A 20,652-nucleotide genomic window follows, 5' to 3' on the forward strand; every position below is an offset into this window, starting at 1 on the left:
GGGACTGTTTCAAATTCCATCTTGAAGGAAGCAAGAAAAGTGCCCTTTCTGGCTTTATATTTAAACAATTGAGGCAAAGTGTTTCAATAGTGAATTTTATTTCAATTAGTGTATGTTATTTAAATAAAAATGTAGATGTGCTATTTTAAAAAGTATAATTCTCTAAGTAAGAAGAGAATCTTGACGATTTAAACGTTAGAGTGAAACATGCTTTGAAATAGATAAGCACATAGAAATATGTTGATGTTCTAATATATGCCTGGTTTAAGTGTAAAATTTTTAAATTTGGGAACTGATGAATTGTAAGGCGAAGAGGAATTGTTAACTTTTGAAAATAAAAATATTTGTTAGAGTGTTTAATAAACATTGAGATGCAGTGATGTAGTCTTGTGAGGTCTGTAAATCAGTAACCAGTTGAGTGTTTTCTGTGAACTTCTGTTTTAATCTATGCATATAAGATGTTAGCTCTCTTCGTTGTTACAGCAGTTATGCAGTCATAAATCATAAAATGAAATTTTTAATCATAAAATGAAATTTTGATGACATTTATAATTTGCAGCAGCCTTTCAAAAGGGGGGGGTACAAGGGTTGGATGGTAGAGTAGCATTTCACCTGGAAGGCCCAAAGGATTTTTATTCAAAATTTTGTCCTTGTTCAAAGAAAAACCCTGTAATTCAGATTTTAAAGCTGGAATGGATCTTAGAGATCACAGTTCCATCCTTTAATTGAATAGTATGTAAATGCAGTTCATTTACATGAAGTTTCATTTTCATGAAGTTTTACAGATTAGAAACTGCTGCTTTCAGAAATGGTAGCTCATTTGGCTCTTGTGACAGAAGTATATCTGTAAGTTATATTATTGGCCAGAGGGTGCCTTTGGGCCTGATCCCCTCTGTGGAGAATTATGTCATGACTGATAATTTGCATAATGTGACTACCTTCTGATGTGAGTGGTCTTAATTATTTTAAATTTTATTTCATTGCTTGAGATATCTACCTAGGGTATTTTAACTTTTCCTCTAAATAAGAATAAAATTAAGCATTTAATGCATACAGTGATACTGTCATTAAACTGATGTTTCAGGTCAAAGACAGAGAAGGTTCTCCTGGGTTCTTGGTAGACTCCATTAGCATTTTCCTGCAGGCTGAATCTAGGTCTAGGAACAATTCAGTGTACATTTGGATAAGAACTTTCACTGCCCATGTTCTCTACAAATATTTTAAAGTCATTTGTTAGAGTAAACTATTCCTCTCCCCCTCCCCCCACCAACCTTTCCTTATACATCTAGGTCATGTGTCCTAGAACAATGTGATAAAAGTCCAAGATGAAGATAAGGGAAAGTGAGAAAGCCACTTGGTATCTTTTGAATACTCAGTTCAGATTCTCTGTTGTTGCTAGACTAATATTTAGACGTGTTTGTGTTGATGTTTTGTACAGATTTTAGTTTCATAGGCCAGATAGAGTAGACTTATCTAAAATTTGAAGGGTGATTAATTTAAGAGAGGTGTCTTTAAAAAACACTATGTTGTTCTTTTTTAAGTCTTGAGTAAAAGAAAATACGAAAAGGGGAAGAGAGTAGAGGGATGGATAAATGGATCAGTTAGAGAAGGACAGTAATGAGGGAAGATGAAAGTAAGATATGAGTTAGAAAAATCCTAGGTTTGTTTTTAGGTTATAGGAAAAAGTACAATTGACCCTTGAACAACACGGGTTTGAATTCCAGGGGTCCACTTATACGTGGACATTTTTCTTTTTTTTTTTTTATAAATTTATTTTTTGGCTGCGTTGGGTCTTCGTTGCTGCACGCGGGTTTTCTCTAGTTGCGGCGAGCGGGGGCTATTCTGGGTTGCGGTGTGTGGGCTTCTCATTGCGGTGGCTTCTCTTGTTGCGGAGCACGGGCTCTAGGCACACGGGCTTCTTCAGTAGTTGTGGCTCGCTTGCTCTAGAGCGCAGTCTTAGTAGTTGGTGGTGCATGGGCTTAGTTCCTCCGCGGCATGTGGGATCTTCCCAGACCAGTGCTCGAACCCGTGTCCCCTGCCTTGGCAGGGGGATTCTTAACCACTGTGCCACCAGGGAAGTCCCATACGTGGACATTTTTCAACAGTAATAAAACATGGACTGCAAGGTCCATTTTTGGCTGGATCCGTGGATGCGGAGGGCCGACATAAGTTATACCCGGATTGTCTACCTCTTTGTTCGAGGGTCAGTTTTGTTTATTTTACATGTCAGTAGGGGATGTGAGAAGTGGAAGTCTTTCATTTTGTAAGTCAAGAGTCTCCTTGATTGTTAACATTATTTATTGAATAACAAATATTTATTGGGTTGGCCAAAAAGTTTGAACTTTTTGGCCAACCCATATATGCTGACAGTATAGAAGTGAACCAGAAAAATGGTATAAACATGAACCAGGAAGGTATATATCTTAAATTTTTAAATGCTACCTAAAAAGAGAAATACTTTGTTATGTACACATACATATATACTTATATAACAGCAGAAATGAAAGTTTCATGAAATAATAATTTGTATTACCTCTGATGTAATATAGTATTTTTCTGTTCTATTCCATTTAAAAAATACTGGTTGTGACTAATACTATAGATTGAATGGATTGTGACCTGTGTGGTTTTAGGAAAACTGATGTTGACTCCTGGTATAATTTAGTTTTCAATAAAATTAAAAAAATAAAATCCAGCACTTTGCTGGGTGCTGGAGTTATTACAAAGATGAGTAAGGCATAGTCCAGCTTTTAAGGAGACATACAATGGAGTGGAGACAGAAATGGAATAAAAAACGCAGTACAGTGCTTATATTGCTGCGACAGGGGCATGCACAGGTTAAGATGGGAAGGGATCACATCATTTGCTAGCAGGAAAATGAAAATTTATTCCAGGTTCACGTTGCAGGATCTGACAATTCATCTTAATGTGAAATTTAAGTTCTCTTTTATCCCCTGTAAATTCTAAAATGAATACAATGAAGTTTACTTGAAAATAAGAGATTTCTGAATTTTTGGTCTACAGACCAAGTTTGTAAAAGTAAATGTTAATTTTATAGATAATCTTTAAAAAAAATCTAAATCACACAAGGGAGTAGTATTGTTGTCCTAAATACGACATGGTGACTAGCTCTAATGCCATTATTTGGGAAATATTTTTATTTCTTTTCTGACTTTTTTTCCTTTGAAGTTTATATTGTGATTTATTAAGAAGGTAAAGTTAGATAGAAGTGCTACATAAACACATATATCTTTTAAAATTATCTTTGACCATTGGCTGTTTGCCCAGATAGTAAAAGTTAAGGTTCAATACAAACTGTGAACTTTTGAATGATAGGATAAATGTGGATACTTAATTATCCAACACTGAAAAATTATGTCTCTGTATTGGAATTTGGAAATATTCTGTATATTGACTTTTGTGGTTAACTGATTTGCTTGCAGTAACACTGAATGTGAAAATTAGGAAATTGGTTGCATTTTATCTTTAAAAACTTAAAGCATGGCATTTCTATAGAATCTAATTTCGTTTCTGTGGGTTACACAATTGTTACAGGTTTTTCCTGTGAGTGATACAGGCTACTTTATCAGGTTGAGGAAGCTAATGTCTGAGTGGATGTGGTGGTTGCCTTAGAATGATTTTGCTGTTCGCAGTGAAAAATGTTTTCCTTATAGTTCTTGTGCAGCAGCCCATGGAGTAAAGCACATTTTTATAATAAAGGTGATGAATTTAATCGCAAGCTGGCAGCCAAATGGAAATTGCAGACCTTGATACTGGGAGAAAATTGCCAGTAAAGCAACTCTTGAGGGAACAAACTTTAAATTTACCCACCCATTTCGACATTGAGGAGAACTTGGGGATCACAGGATATTTTGCTTGGTCTGTTAGGTTCAGATGAATGACACCTGAGTGTTCTATTTAAGAGTTAGAGATAGTTGGTTTAAAGTTGCTTCTGCTTTGTACATAAAGCCTTTAACACATACATTTTTGTATTAAAATTCTAAAATGCTTCCTTTTTGTATTTCAGCACATTGGTGTGCCTAATGAATTGAAATCCATTTACCACACTTAACGTTCATCTGCTGTGTAATTCATGTTTCTGCCGTTTATATGATGGACTACAATCTTAAAGGATGCAGAATAATCTGGGTTTATAAGCAACATTGAATTGATAGAATGTCTGTCATATAAACTATCAGTTTTTGCTGTTTTATATTTAAACAGTTTATATTATAAAATTTAAACAGAATAGTAGAATTTCTATTATGAGAAATCTGGACTTTGTCACTTTTTACTCTGAGGTAACTAATGCTTGTTGTTGTTTATGATTAACTGAACCCTTGTTCCAACATGTGGCGTTTAGGATGTTTAACCCTGAATCTTGGTTATATTGTTGCATGTATTTTGAGGTGTACTTTCCCCCCATGATACACATACTTGTTAACAGATGTGTGTCCAAGTTGAGAGAATTATTTATGACTATTGGAAAGTGAGGCTTTTTGGAGGATGGTCAATGTTTAGAATGTAAAAAGACCAATGAAAGAGATAAAAATATTTCTTAGTATACTTACTGAAACTACTGGGTTCCAAAGGGAAATAAGGATTTCTTCTAGGAGGTTATCAGATTTTGTTTGGATATATAACCCTGATCTGATAGATCTTATTTTCTGGGCAGTATGGTACATTTCTAGAGTAGAGCTGTGACAAGTGTGTGTTCTCTTTAAGTACAGGATTATAGAAGTGTTTAGTTTTAAAATATGGGAATTTAAATTTGATGGTTGAGAAAGCAAGAATAGAAGGAAGAAAAAAGGCTTACAAATTAATTCTCTGTTTTTAGGAAACAGTTTATTGAGATTGTGCACGTGAGAGTGAAGGTAAGAAATTAAGAAATAGGAGTATTAGTTTTTCTTATTAAAACAAGTACCAGCAATTGTATCTTTGCCGTCGAAAGTGGTTTCATTTAAATCACTTTTAAGTGCCATATTGTAATAACATCCATATGAGAAGTAAGCTTCTGTGTAATGTTGGAGATAAATTAGAATGTTTAGCCATCTCTGAAATATGCAAAGTTTAAAATAAATCAACTCCTTTATTCTTTTATCAGTGATACGTGCTTGTTCATTTGGTTTATTTGGCTTAAGTAAGCTATGGCAAGTTTAGAATTCAGAGATAGACCCTAAAGATAATATTCTTTACGCTAGACCTTTGTGAGAGAAGTGAAGTACAATTATTTTAACTCTGATGCTCCTGATCCAGTAAATAAGTATGTTGAAAGCTTTATTTTCAATTTCAGAAAAAAACTAAAATTTCACACACTTAACATACAAGATGAAGTTAGAATAAGGTATATGGAATCTATATAAATTGTATACATACATAATATGTATGTTAATATATTTCAGCAATATTTCATATTTTATATGATATGTGTAGTGTTTGTATATGCACACATATAATGTATGTATATAACATATATAACTTTAATGATATATAAGTATTGTGCGTATATGTGTTTGCATGCATGTGTATATATGTATACACATCTGTATACATATAGTACTTCATTAAAACTGTACTGCTTTTCTTTAGTAGGCTAAGTATAATTAGTTGTTTATAGGCTGATCTGAATTCAGTTTCCATAGATATTGGTGGTGGTTTACTTTTTAAAAAGGTTTTTTTTGTTTGTTTTAGTGATATGCTTCCATTCACATCCAAATCTATTATTGTGATAAAGGGGGCCATGATTTAGTTCAAGATTGTTTATGTCGGAGTCCGAAACACCTGAAGCACCTAAGATTCTGAGTTCTGAAAGGGTTTTAGAATTATGTGTTTGAAAAGTCACATTACTGAATTAGCTCAAAGTTACAGGATTGTCAGTGGAGTGAAGTAAGGGGAGTGTTCACGGTAATATTGCAGTTTCAAGGTGACAGTGTAAGATGTGATCCTTTTGTGTTGTTCTGTTTGTTTTTGTTTAGATAACTTTTAAGGTATTAAGTTGTAGATATGTAAAGATATATTACAAGCCAGAATGTCTTCTCAACTTTCCTTCCCCCAAATTACTCATTTGAGGTTAAAATAATCTTAAAACTCCTGAAAAGTGGTTAAACCAAAACAGGTCAGATCCTGGAGTAAACACTTTAAAGAAGGTGTTGTGGGAAAGGTGCCAGAGAGCATTTGCTCCAAGTATTTAAGAGTCATTTTTAATAAGCTGAGTGTACTGAGGGGTTTCTATTTGAGTAGTTTGTAAGGTTTTCTGGATTATATGTTTGAATATTTGAGGAAGAGCTTAGTAAAAATGAGTTGGAAAAATTAAGCTGTATCTTTGTTACTTTCTGCCTCCTTTTGTCATTTATGATGAATTTGTGTGTAAGAAGTCAATTGCAAACAGTATTTGGTAGGTGCCTTTTCTGAGTATCTTTTATGTCTATAGATTCTGCAAGAAGACCGATTACAGATTTTATGTAAGAGATATTCATCTGATCAGCAAATATTATCTTTCAGACCCACCTGTCAGTATACATAATTTTACAGAGTATATAATTTTACATCACAGTCATCGTTAGTGATGATGATATGGACATAACACGTATCAGGCACACTCTCGCTCTCTCCATTATCTCGTTTAATCTTCCTATCAATCCCGTGAGCTGGAAATAACTCCATTTTATAGATGAAGAAATGGAGGCTGACTGAGACACTATAATGGGTTTTTTTTCCAAAGATTGCACTTTCAACAGTTTATTCTTTATCACAGATTATTATTTACAGTTTTTCAGTCATCTGTTCTGTAAATTTCTTAAAAAGTAAAATTTTACCTAACTTGTGAACGGATAGTTTATGTTAGTTCTGGACAAAGACCTGGAGAGGCAAAGTTTTTCTTTCAAGTTGTCTTCCGTTATATGCACAGTACATTAAATTATCTTTAGCTACTGTAACTACCACTCTAAGGAAGGTGGTGGTGTGTTGACTGTGTAAATAGCTTGCTTGACTTGAAAGTGTCATTCTTTTCATAAGAGAAAAGATAGCACAGCATGTTCAGAATGTAGGAAGTATATTAAGTTTCATTCAAAACTTCTTCCATTTAATATTGACCTTCTGAAAGTGGGTTCACTTTTTAAGTCTTGATACTCTGATGTCTTTCTGAAGGTTCCTGCTAATGCCCCCAGCCACCTATGAATTGGCCTGGCGTTGAGTACTTTTATGGCCTTTTCCACTTAGCTGCTTTAAAAAAAGTATCCTGGGCCTCCCTGGTGGCGCAGTGGTTGAGAGTCCGCCTGCCGATGCAGGGGATACGGGTTCGTGCCCCGGTCTGGGAGGATCCCATGTGCCGCGGGGCGGCTGGGCCCGTGAGCCATGGCCGCTGGGCCTGCGCGTCCGGAGCCTGTGCTCCGCAGCGGGAGAGGCCACAGCGGTGAGAGGCCCGCATACCGCAAAAAGAAAAAAAAAAAAAAAAAAAAAAAAAGTATCCTGGGGGGTTCTAATGTACATCTTATCCTTTTCTTGCCTATGAAATTATCTGACTAAAGATGGCAGATCTTGCTATACTTAGTCTTCCTAGGGGTTTGGTTTCAAACTGCTATTAAGGAGGGCCTCTAATGACTGGATTTCACTCATTTTTCAGTGTGATAAGGTTGGTACAGTGTTGTTTGAAATAAGGTGGTTTTTTAGATTTTGGTGTTTATATCAGTAATTTTCTACTTGCCTCTATCAAGGCAGGCTTTGGTGAAGACAGAACTTTGTTCTTAGAAATTCTGTTTGTTACAAACTTTCCACTGGGAAAAATACTTAACCGTTTTCAAGGAACAGATACCCAGTTTGAATGGTAACCTGAATGTCTTCAAACCTTAGCATTGGCTGCTCTAAAATATTTGAGAAGTTTTTGAGTAAATGAAGAAATACCTTGAGCAAGAAAAACAGAACCACTTGCCTGGATAATCATAGACATTACTAAAAATAGACGGGATTAGAAGTAAGAAAACTAAGGTTTGGAAAAAAATCCTTGAATGGGACAGAAGAATATATTTTAAGCTTTTTCCCCCATGTATCAGATCTATCAACATAATTATGTATCATAAGAGTGATAAATATATGTCTATGTTTTTCCATTTTTATTCTCCTTTTCTTCATCATGATTAAAGTGAGGGTTTATGCATCTAGAATCCAATTTTTCCCTAGCTTGGTCTTTTCCCACTATAGAACCAAATGAAACCATAGAACTCTGGCTTACTCTTTAAAAATTGCTTTGTCTAGGGCTTCCCTGGTGGCGCAGTGGTTGAGAGTCCGCCTGCCGATGCAGGGGACACGGGTTCATGCCCCGGTCCGGGAAGATCCCACATGCCGCGGAGCGGCTGGGCCCATGAGCCATGGCCGCTGAGCCTGCGCGTCCAGAGCCTGTGCTCCGCACCTGGAGAGGCCACAACAGTGAGAGGCCCACGTACTGCAAAAAAAAAAAAAAAATTGCTTTGTCTAGTGTTCAGGCCCAGGTATTTATATCCCAGGACACTCAGTCTCATGTGTCAGTCACTTCTAGCACTCTGATCTATTTACATAGAAACCAGTTCTTACTGCTGGAAGAATTGTGATGGCAAGAGCCATGTAGCTCACCAGTGCATCCCCAGCACAGCGCCTGATGCTGTGGAAAGATGGGTCGTTTTCAGTCAGTAATAGGAGCTTTTTGAGCATCTGTTATGTGCCAGACACTCTACAGATATTTGTTAAGTGAAATCATTTTTTCTAACTCAGAAGCTTATTAGGGTCTTGAGTTATCTTAGATGTGCTTGTAAATGAGAGTAGTCATAGACCAGCAGTCCCCAACCTTTTTTGGCACCAGGGACCGGTTTCATGGAAGACAGTTTTTCCACGGATGGGGCAGTGGTTCAGGTGGTAATGTGAGTGATGGGGAGCAGTGGGGAGTGACAGATGAAGCTTCGCTCGCTTCCTGCCCGCCGCTCACCTTCTGCTGTGCGGCTCGGTTCCTAACAGGCTGCAGACTGGTAACGGGGGTTGGGGACCCCTGTCATACACCTTAAACGATTTGTTGAAGGATATGCAGCTAGTCCCCTGGCAGAGCTTAAATGAGAATCTCTTCTTTGACTTTCATTCTACTTTTAATTTGGGTTGTACCATTCTTTCTTTCCTTCATTATTATTGTATATATATGTCTACGTTTCCCTCCTTTTTTCTTTATCCATATCTCCGAGTTTTACCCTCTTCCCCATCTTTTTTTTTTCCTTTTCTGTCTGACTCTTAACTGTCTGCCATCACTGCTTTTCCCATCATCAGGACCACTTGTTCTCGTAGCAACCAAATTTAATTTTGGGAGTTGGAGCAATACGGTATGGAGTCAGACCTAGGTTGGGATTCTGACTTTTTCACTTTCAAGTTATGTGATCTTTGGTGAAAGTACTTAATCCCCAAATCCCAGTCTTCTAACTATAAAGTGGAGATCAGAGTAGTACTTATCTGTAAGGAAATCCATCTAAGCAGACTGTAATAATGAACTGCTGTCCTCCAAGGCAGACTTCGAAGAGAGACTCATACCTTGGAAAGAAGTTTGACCTCATTCATCTCATCTGAGTTTAAGAGATACTTCTCCTCCTCACTGATTGTGTGGTACCCTCCCCACCACCAGTCAACTCTGTTTCATTCCCAGGACTTGCCATTTTGTGAGATCAGGAGGAAAAAGTTTGGGGGGGGGCAGTTAAGGAGTGATTTTGAATGTGTCAGTGTTACATGTTTAGAAGGCAGTTGTATACAGGTGTTTGGAAAGGAGAGGGTTCATCTGGAATGTCCTTAACCAGGGTTCTTGTTGGATGGTATTGGTAAAACTTTTATGATAGTGCTTTAGTTTCCATTACAATGAGTTAAAGTTTTATGACCTCAGAAAGACTGCTGTATTCTGCATTTTAAAAGCTCACATTAAAAATGCTTTCCAAGAATATTAAGTGATAATAGAATTGAGTCAGTAAAAATACAGTACGTGTAGTTCTGCCAGTAGCATATGTAACATTACTTAGACTTTCTGAATCCAGTTCTTTGTAAAGTAAAACGGCGTTGGTTTAATTAAAGGGGATCATATTGTTTACCATATTAAAATAATGTTTTCAGTACCCATTATGTTGACATCTGAGGGTACTGTATATGTTGTTCTTGTTACAGAGATGGAAGTTTTATTCCTTCCTAATTTCAGTTTTGATAATTGCTATAAAAGGACCTTTTTGAACGTTGTGTGTAGTAGATTTTTTTATTATGCCTTAAAAAAAACTCTCCTTAACTTTTTCATAGTATGAAGGATTTCTCTTGGGTATGGGGTGCTGTAACACCTGTGAATGTCATTTGACGTTCATTTGCTTTAGTTCGTGGAATTAAGGTAACGCACAGATAAACATGTTGCATGATTACAGATCTTAGGCTTTTCCTACATTGAGCTTAGATGGAATTTGGAATACAATTAAAAAGGATAATTAAAAATCAAAGAAATTAATTGTGACCTAGGAAAAGCAGTTCGCCTCTCCCCCTTACACGGACGTAATTCCTTCAGAATTTGGGGGTGTTCTGTTTCATTTTCACTTTGGTTTACCAAGTTCCTTTTAAAGCCCTAAGGATTTGGAGTCTGAAGAGGACAAAATACATAGGGACAGACCCCTTCTCACCTCCCCAAATACAACTGTGTAGAGCCTGGTCACACAAGGATTTGGTGCTTTACAAGAGTATCATTTCAACTGAGTCCTGGTGCCCAGCAGTTTAAGACATTTTGGAATGTGTAATTCTGACAAGAGTAGGGCTGTCTGTGCTTATCATTTGGTCATTGAGTTTATATTTGCCCTTTTTTTGTGGGGTACTGAAACAAAGTGGGCACAGAATGGGATCCTCTGAAGCAACAGGAGGGTGCACTCCTAATTGATAAAATTTTAGAGCTGCAAGAAACTATGCATGTGATCTGGTCTAACCTCATTTCACAGAGGAGGAAACAGACCCATAGGATTAAGTTCAAAGCTGCACAGCTAAATCTTTTAGAGAATCAGAAGTAAAATCCAGGTTGTATAAACTCAAGGCTGGTGCTTTTTTCCCTGCTGCATGTAGTTCTTAGAAAGATTCCCTTTCTACACAGAAAGGTCATTGTTTATGGATTGTAGTGTTTTTCCTTGTTCTTAAGGAAGGTTTAAAAGTGCATGTGTTTTTTAAGCAGTACCTGATAAAGAAAATTAAAGAGATTGTTGAAAAATTTTTTTTATTATTTTGAATTAAAGATTATTTTGAACGATTTTGACGTCCTCGGTTTAATTGCTAAGCAGGCATTTTCTTTTTATTTTTCTTAAACACTAGAAAAGTAAGACATTTGCATGGCTTTCATTCTCTCCCACAACTATCCCCCTACTCCATTAGAATAAGTAACTCTGAAGGCTAAAGCAAACGCTTTTAGTTTTTTTTGTTTTTTTAAATGAATTTAGGCTTATAGAGAAATTGAAAAAGTAGTGCCGAGGTTAATGTTAACAACTCATATGACTAGGAGATTAACATTGATTCAATATTATTTACTCACTTGCCCATATCTATTCAGATTTCACTAGTGTTTCTACAAACATAGTTTTCCTGGTTCAGGATCCAATCCAAAATCCCACATTGCGTTTAGTGGTGATGTCTCTTTAGTTTCCTCCAGTCTGTGGCAGTGTCGCATTCTTTCATTATACTTTTCTTGACACTTTTGTAGATAACTGGTCGTTGTTGTATAGTGTAGAACATTCTTCAATTTGGGTTTGTCTGATGTTTTCTCAGTATTAGATTGAGGTTAGGCGTTTTGGCAAGAAAGCCACAGAAGTGCTGTTGGACCCTTCTCAGCGCATCATACCAGAGTACATGTCTTATTATTCTTAATATTAACTGTCACGTGGTTAAGGTGGTGTCTGTCAGGTTTTCTACTGTACAGTATTTTTTTCCTTTGTAATTAATAAATATCTTATGGGAAGATACTCTGAAACGGTACAGATATTCTGTTTCTCTTCATACTTTCAAATGGTTCTTGCTTGCAGTAATTATTACACTGGTGGTTTTCTAATGATGATTTTCTTTATCCATTTTTCCTTCTATATTTATTTATTGGAATTCTACAAGGAAAATCTGTCTTTTCTCTATGTATTTATTCAATTATATCATTATAGTCTCATGGATTATAATCCATTACTATCATCGTATTGTAAGTAAAAGCTTCTTAAAAATGTATTTTTGAAAAGTTAATACATTGAGATGATTAAAAATTCAAAGCCCTGTTAGGAGCCTATATGGTGAAAAATCTCTCTTCCACTCCTATAACCTGGTTACCCATTTCCATTGCTATGAGTTTATTTTTATTCTTCCAGAGATATTAAAAGAGTTGGGAAAAGAGTCGTTAGTAAAAATTGCTAGATTCTCAAGTATTACTTTTTAGCTGGATTCTGGTGATATCTACCATTTTACTGTTACATATTCTTCAGATATTCATTGACAGATATGTCTTAACCAGATTCCTTAACCTTCAGATTTAAGTTTTAATACAACAGGTATTATATAGAGATAAGGACTGTTTTCCCCTGAGTATTCTAAAAAATTAAATGACCAGAAGGCAACATTTTATTAAATAATACTTGATACATAATATGTAAAGCTAACCAGGTTTAAAAGTAACTAACCTCCAAACAAAATCCAATTTAAATGAGAAAGGATGCCTATTTCAATTAAATAATTAATTTTTATTCACCTAAAAAAATGCTTTCCTCCACTCTGTTCTGTTTTTTTCTAATAGCCTATTTTGCCGTCTTTAGGAACCAAGGCCTAGATTTCATCCCCCAAACTGCTTTCTGTTAGCATGGAGTGAAAGAGGAGGGCTGCCAAGAATTTTTTGGTGATCACTAGTAAAACAGTGAACATACTGGACTGTACTTGTTACAGCATGGCTAGCAATAAACCAAAAGTTGGATTGTTCCACTTTTTTTTAAAATTAATTTTTATTGGAGTATAGTTGCTTTATAATGTTGTGTTAGTTTCTGCTGTACAGCAAAATGAATCAGTTACATATATACATATATCCCCTCTTTTTTTGGTTTACTTCCCATTTAGGTCACCACAGTGTATTAAGTAGAGTTCTCTGTGCTATACAGCATGTTCTCATTAGTTATCTATTTTATACATAGTATCAATAGTGTATATGTGCCAATCCCAATCCCCCCCCCACCCCCGTTGGTATCCGTACATTTGTTCTCTACCCCTGTGTCTCTGTTTCTGCTTTGCAAATAAGATCATCTATACCATTTTTCTAGATTCCACATGTATGTGTTAACATACAATACTTGTTTTTCTCTTTCTGACTCTTCACTCTGTATAACACTCTCTAGGTCCATCCACATCTCTACAGATGACCCAGTTTTGTTCCTCTCTATGGCTGAGTAATATTCCATTGTATATATGTACCACATCTTCTTTATCCATTCCTCTGTTGATGGACATTTAGGTTGCTTCCATGTCCTGGCTATTGTAAATAGTGCTGCGATGAACATTGGGGTGCATGTGTCCTTTTGAATTATGGTTTTCTCTGGGTATATGCCCAGTAGTGGGGTTGCTGGGTCATATTGTTCCACTTTCTTATTTTCCATCTCTAATTACCATCTCTTAAAGTGAGTTTCAAGGACTTCTTATTCCAGAATTCCTTTATGAAACCCTAAATGAAAGCTGGTTGCACTAGCTATGACCTTGGACAAATTCTTTATTCTCTGAACATTTTCTTCCTTCCTGCCTTCCTTTTTTTGTAAAATGGGTATTATATATTACCTCAGATTCTGTGAGGATCATGTGAAAATTCATATACAGTATTTTTAGCATGGTGGAGGTCCTCATTTAAAAAAATAATTAGATAGGTCTTTGTGGTTTATTTTTAGACCTGAGAGTGAGCGATTTAACCTTTATTATAATTTTATATGGGGAATCCAATATTATATTCTGCATTTTGACTTAGAATTCTTTCTACCATCCTAATGAGGATAACTTAATTAATTTTCTAAGTGTTGTTATTGTAAAAGAAAATTTATATAGTAATGTGAAAGCTAAACTGTCCTTGTAAATCCATCTCCCAGAGATGATTACTCTTAATAGTTGTTACATCCTTTTTCTGTAACCTTTGAAAGAGCCTTTCCAGGGAAGTGCAGCTACTATTAAATACCTTTCATGTTACAAAACTGCTGCTGAGAACAATCTTGGAACTAGGATGGACTATATCATATTTTTTATGTGAAATTTACCAACAACTTTGAACAACTATTAATTTTGGCAGTTTAAAGGAGGGCTGTTGAATTTAATTTTGTAGTTTTGCTTTTTGTGCTTATAGTCCTGAAATACAAAATGCAGTTTAACTGGAAAAAAAAAAAAAAAGGTCCTGTGTAGAGAATTGGCAGTAGCTTGATTTTTTTTTTTCCTTGTCTGTTTCAGTGTAGTTGCCTCAAAATTAAATCAGATTTATTTGGTCAAGTAAGCAAAATATATTCCATTAAATAGTGCATATTCTCTAGTAACCTGCTTTTTAATTCGTTTTCTGTACCTTGTGGATGTGGCTTTTTAAAATGAGCACAATGAAGTTATTTCTGTGGGTTTTGCTCTGCTCAAAATATCTTTAAAACTTTCCCTGTATTTAGTAAACCCTGAGTTAGAGGTTCTGTTTTCAGAAGAGATCTTTGTTGCCCCTAAGTACATAAGGGCACATTAACAGCCACCTCTTTGTGTAGTAGCAGTTGTCCTTCGGTTATAAGTAGACTTAATATTATTGCTATAAGATTTAATGAATTTCATATAAATAGAGACTGGTGATTTGTTAATTAAGACCTAAAACAACTAAAATCTTACTTTGCCTTTTGTCTTAGTATACCAGGTTAGCGTTCAGTAAGAGATGGATTGCAGATAGTGAGGAAATAATAGATCCCACTGAAATTCATTTAGAATGATGAAAGCTGTCATTTTAACTTTGTTTATAAAATGTACACTGTGTACATCAAAGCGTATGTACATATTTATAAAGAGTTGGGTCTTTACTGAACAAATTAATGGAAAATGTTAAATTAAAAAAATGAGGCATTTATGGTCAAATGACACTGTAACCTTTTCATTTCTTACTGTATTTTAGCTCCAGCTGTATTACAATGATAACGTAATTTTTTTGATGAATTTAAATGTAAGGCTCGAAGAAAAGCCAGATAGATGCCCAAATAAAATGTATATGTCTATCATATCCGCATAGCTGGTTGAGCAGTTGGAATTAGCTGCCACAACACTGAGTGTAAGGTGTGGTTTGCATGAAATTTTCTTCAGTGTTTTGAAAAGCCATCTTTTAATTTGCATTGTTACAAATTCTGAAAATAATTCTTTCAAGCAAGTTAGATTTCTCAGCCTGTAGTTTTCTGTTCTCCAGTATTTCCTCATGTTGTCCTAATTCTGACATTGTACTCTTCCACAGAGTGGTTGATCTATTAGTTAATCTAATAGTTCAGATTTTAAAAGAATGTGCAAAATTTTAAGGTGGCAGAGGATGGGATGCACATACAATATAGTTCAGATACAGTAAAAGTGGTGGTAATGAAAAAGCTAGAAACCAAAGTGAGTTAAAGCTTATGAAACATAAGAATGAATTTAAAACAAATTTTTAGTTACATCCATAGTTAGGTGAATTAAGGGAAAGGGAAAAGACTTAAGGCTGATGATGTAATATTAATAGGTTACGTAAAACAGAACTGTGCAACGATTGTTTTCCCTCTTAGGAGCAGAATTCACTGACTGATAATTGAGCTTTAGTTTGGAAAAGGAAAAAAATCAAGATAAAGCAGAGAAGTGTGAGGAGGCAAAGTAGTATAACCAAAGCAAATTTTCAGACCTAGACAAAAATGGTTTTCGGGGTATTGAAATTTGAAAAAATGTGATCACTGAATATCAATTCAAGAAAACATGGAAAATGAGAGGAGCCTGAATGCTGGAAAGGTTAATACTCCCAGAAGCTGAAAAACTTAACGTTCTCAACTTGATGGCACAACCTGTAGATTCCAGAAGTGATTATTTCCTGTTTAACCCTGGTGGATCCAGAGGAAGGTTCCAGTTCTAGTGTAGCTTGAGATGTCATCAAATAGTTGATACGGTATGCCTGAATTTTAATATCCAGGTTAGAGAAATGTATGTGCTATGAAATTGCAGTTAGTTGGATCCTTGACTCACAGAATAGTCATCCCTAAAGAATGTCAACTGATAGATTCACATCAGTCTGAAGGTATTAGTCTTGTAGAAAACAACCACGACAAGAATTTTGATTTTCCACTGGAAGTATGGAGTGGTGGAAGGTTGGCCTACCACCTCTACCATGTCAGCAGTGCACTGTGCTCATCAGAGAAGTAAGGGGGTGTTCTTAAACGTGCAGTGGAAGTGGAGTGTTTGGGACCGGAGGCAGGCAGTCTCAGTCTGCATACTCATAGGTGGTCAGGGAAGGAGGTGTGTGCTACAGGGTTTTCCATTTTAAGAGAGACATAGACAAATGGATTATGTCTGAGTGAGTGGGAGGGTATAGAACTATGTCATATAGTTTAGAGAAGAGGACACTTAGATTACAGAACTTTTCAAGTATTTGTAGGACTGTCATATGAAAGAGGTGTTTAACCTCTTTGATGAGCTTTGCAGTGTTGAGAGGAGGTGAGTGGGAGAAATTTCAGGGAAGGTAAAATTCAGTAAAATTTGTAACATTTGAGAACAGTTCAGAGATGTCTAATACAATTTGTGTTGATATTGGGGATATTTTGGGGTTATTGTAATAGGAATTTGTACTCTATGTGATTAAGCAAATGGTTCTGAACTTGTAGTTCTCTGAACCACTGCTGTAGTTTGATGAAGGTAGTGTGGAGATGGGGACGTTAGAGCATTATCATGTAATGTTTGATGCAACAAAAGAATATGCAAAACATACTAGTTTTGAAGTGCTCCTATGTTTCATAAACACACACCTGTGAGCCCCCACTCATGAAGGAATTTAGAGCATTGAGTGTGCCCATGCCTGTGACAGGTTTCTGTAGTATTTTGGCTAGGATAACGTTAACAAAAGCTCTGATTGCCAGGCCTTAAAGAATGAAAAGCTTTGGAGACAAAACTCTTAAAAAACATTGGAGTTATGGCGAAAGCAATAAATGAATGAGTCTTCGCCTCCTAAGGTTGGAAACCAGTGGATTCAGTGAAGTCATTCGGTAAGCAGCCTTCAGTCCTATGAGGTACAGGCACAGGGAGGGTAAATAGGAGACTTGTCTGAAATCACGCAGTTACTGTTAGAACTGGAATCAGAACTTGTTCTGACTTTAGTGTCGTAAGTAACGTGCCAGGAAGTGCTTAAAGATTTGTTGGCTAGAAAGATGCTGTTGATAAAGGTAGTACTCAGCTGGTTAGAGTTTACAGTGAAAATTGTAAATTCCTTGAGAACTCAAACTGTCTTAGTCACCTTTTCATTCCCGTCAGTACTGTCTTGTATGTAATTTGTTTTCTATTATTAAATTGAGTGATATCTTAGAGACTGAAACACGGTAGAAGGATTTTTAAATCTTAAGTAGAATATATAATTACGTTGTAATTTTACTTCACATACTCCTGTAATTAGAAAACCGGTCAGAGTGCCTGTCCTCTTGACTTTAATACCCTATCTGTGGCAGAGTTGATGATGCCTGCCTTCACATCTCTAATCAATACCTCTTACTGTTCTTCTACCTTAGAGTATCTGTTTGTTTATATACCTCCCATATTAGACTAACTTCTCTGAGAACTGGGGCCATGACTTGTTTAATGCCCTAGAACCTAGCTCATTCCTCTCTTCATTCACCCATCCATCTGTCCAACTTACTGAGTATTAATTGAGGACCCACTATTCCAGGCACTATTTTAAGAGCTGGGGATACAGCAGGTAACAGAATTTCATGGAACTCTAAGCTATTAAATAATCACAAAAATGATTAGAGAAATACAACTTAAGTGGTAAATGTATCTTTTCTTCCATTACATCATCTAATTGGTTATATGAAGTTGTTGGTTTTTGTATATTATTTTTAAATCTAGTCATCTTACCTGAATTTTCTTATTTATAATGGATTTTCTTGGTTTCTCTAAGTTTGATAAATTTGTTTACCTGAAAATCATTTTTTCTTCTTCAACCTACTGTATTACTATGTATAAAGATTTTTTAAAAAATATTGAATTATTCTTGCATTCATGCTGTAAGTTCCACTTTGTCTTGGTGCATTATTCTTTTAATGTGCTGCTGGTGGAGCTTGTTCACTAAGGATATTTGCATCTCTATCTACAAGCAAATTTTATCTGTGGTTTTCTTTTATGCTGTTGTCAGGTTTTTATATGCGTGTTATTAACTTCATAATAAGAATTGGGCGGTTTTTGAGGAGGAAATTTTAATGTAATAAACTAATGTTGAAAGTGCCTTTACATAGAGACCTTGACTAAAGGATATATGTGCAATTTAATTAGATTAAATTTTTCTAATGCCCTCTGGTTAACTACTTACTGTAATTACATAATTATGTAAACAACCATTTCTATTTAAATTGTAGGTCATTGGAAATTTGATTTGAGAATTGCTGTCATACGCTAATTTAAGATAAACACTAAGTTGATACTGGACATCTTTGAGAAAGATTTCATTATGAGAGTAGAAGTATAAAAAAGAACTTAAAGAATCAACTCTTGTCCTTATAATGTAGTTAAGTACAAGGTACCTTTTGATTTTTTTTAAAAAAAGAGTTCACTTGCTATACAGAGATAAACATTTGGTAAACTTTGACAAGCAAATTGTTAGTTAGGAGATAAGATTCGTTATAATATGAGTATTGCCATCACTGAAGCAGAAAATGTATTGTAGTGCAGTATTTTCATTGACAGTCTTTATAACTGGGTGAGAACACCTTTGATCATGCCTTTTTACTGCAGTGGATTTTATTTAACTGAAAGTGATTTAAATAACTAGTTAAGAAAATTAAAGTGTGAAATTTGATAGTTCCTTAACAGCAATAAATTGAAATTCTGTGTTTGGAAGGCATACAAATACAACTTAAGTGGTAAATGTATCTTTTCTTCCATATGAAATTACTGTTTTTTGTATATTTATATATTCTTTAACCTAGTCATCTTACCTGAATTTTCTTATTTATAATTAAATCTTTTGGAATTTTATTATTTGTTTATCTTTAAAATTAATTAATTCATTTTTGGGCTGCATTGGGTCTTCGTTGTTGCACACAGGCTTTTCTCTAGTTGCGGCAAGCGGGGGCTACTCTTCGTTGTGGTTCGCGGACTTCTCATTGCGGTGGCTTCTCTTGTTGCGGAGCACGGGCCTCAGTAGTTGTGGCACGTGGGCTCAGTAGTTGTGGCTCGTGGGCTCTAGAGCGCACGCTCAGTAGTTGTGGCACACGGGCTTAGTTGCTCCACGGCATGTGGGATCTTCCTGGACCAGGGATCAAATCCGTGTCTCCTGCATTGGCAGGCGGATTCTTAGTCACTGCGCCACCAGGGATACCCGGAATTTTGTTTTTAAATACTAATGGACACAAGCTTTTTCCCCAAGGAGGACATAATCCATAACATGGAGAGACGGTTACAGATGCATTCAGCTAAATTAATAATGACAGCCCTTATTAGACAGTGTATTCCAGTGGGCAAGGGCCTATCCTCTAGCACATTGTGGAAGCTTAATAAAGAACTCTTGAAGAATTAATTGATACCTTTGTATAGGACTTGATCCATTAAGATAGATTTCTCATAATTTTTTTTAGAAGTGATATTCATACCTGGGAACTGTCATAATAATTGTTTTAAAAGGTTATTGGCTTTAGGTATCTCTGCTTTCTTTCTTTTATTTCATTCATTAACTCATAGTTTGATCTCCATACCATCTTTTCCTCAAAACTTCCGGATCACCAATGGCTTAGTGGTCACATCCTAGGTACCCTCTTTTGCTCTTTACCTTACGGTACTTTTGTGGTATTTGACCCTGTTGATCACCCTGTCCTTGAATCTGTCGTTTTTAGCTTCTTTGATGCTTCTCTTCCCTGGTTCTCCTGTCTACTTCCATTTCTTCTTGGTTTGGATCTTCTTTTCCTCATCCCTTAAATGGTGCTTTTCCTATAGGGTCATTCAGTTCTTCCTTCTCCCTATACCCCCTCTAAGACACCTCTTCTGTTTCTATAGCTTTAACCAATACATTTGGGTATCAGACTCAGACTTCTGCTGAACTTAAATTTTGTGTATCTATTGGACATCTCTGTTTGGATATTCCAAAAATACCTAAAATATCTAAGGAAGTGGTCTGGTTTAAATCTCATTCAGATAGGTTAGTTCTGAAGTATAAAGGAAGCTTTGGTATTAGTTTTGTCTTATAGGCATTCTTAGGATAGTTATTTGGCTGAAGCTATCATTTGGAACGACTGGGTTTTTTTAGGCATGGAGAAATTAGGTAAAATAACTGGTCTGTAACATAGTGAATAAAAGCTTGGGCTCTGAAGTTATTTTGGGGACTTCCCTGGCGGTCCAGTGGTTAAGACTCCGTGCTTCCAATGAAGTTATTTTTAATAAAATATATTATTTGGTATAAATTTGATTTCTGGTAGAAAT

The 20,652-nt window shown here is 35.8% G+C and overlaps 1 protein-coding gene across 5 annotated transcripts in view; it reads left to right on the forward strand.

Annotated features, from left to right (window-relative positions):
* The window catches only part of QKI (QKI, KH domain containing RNA binding), a 139,862-nt gene that overhangs the window by 15,219 nt on the left and 103,991 nt on the right, over nt 1-20,652 (forward strand). The gene's annotated exons all lie outside the window — the stretch shown is intronic.

This window comes from Mesoplodon bidens (assembly GCF_964165515.1).
Source record: "Mesoplodon bidens genome assembly, chromosome: 12".
Classification (NCBI taxonomy): domain Eukaryota; kingdom Metazoa; phylum Chordata; class Mammalia; order Artiodactyla; family Ziphiidae; genus Mesoplodon; species Mesoplodon bidens.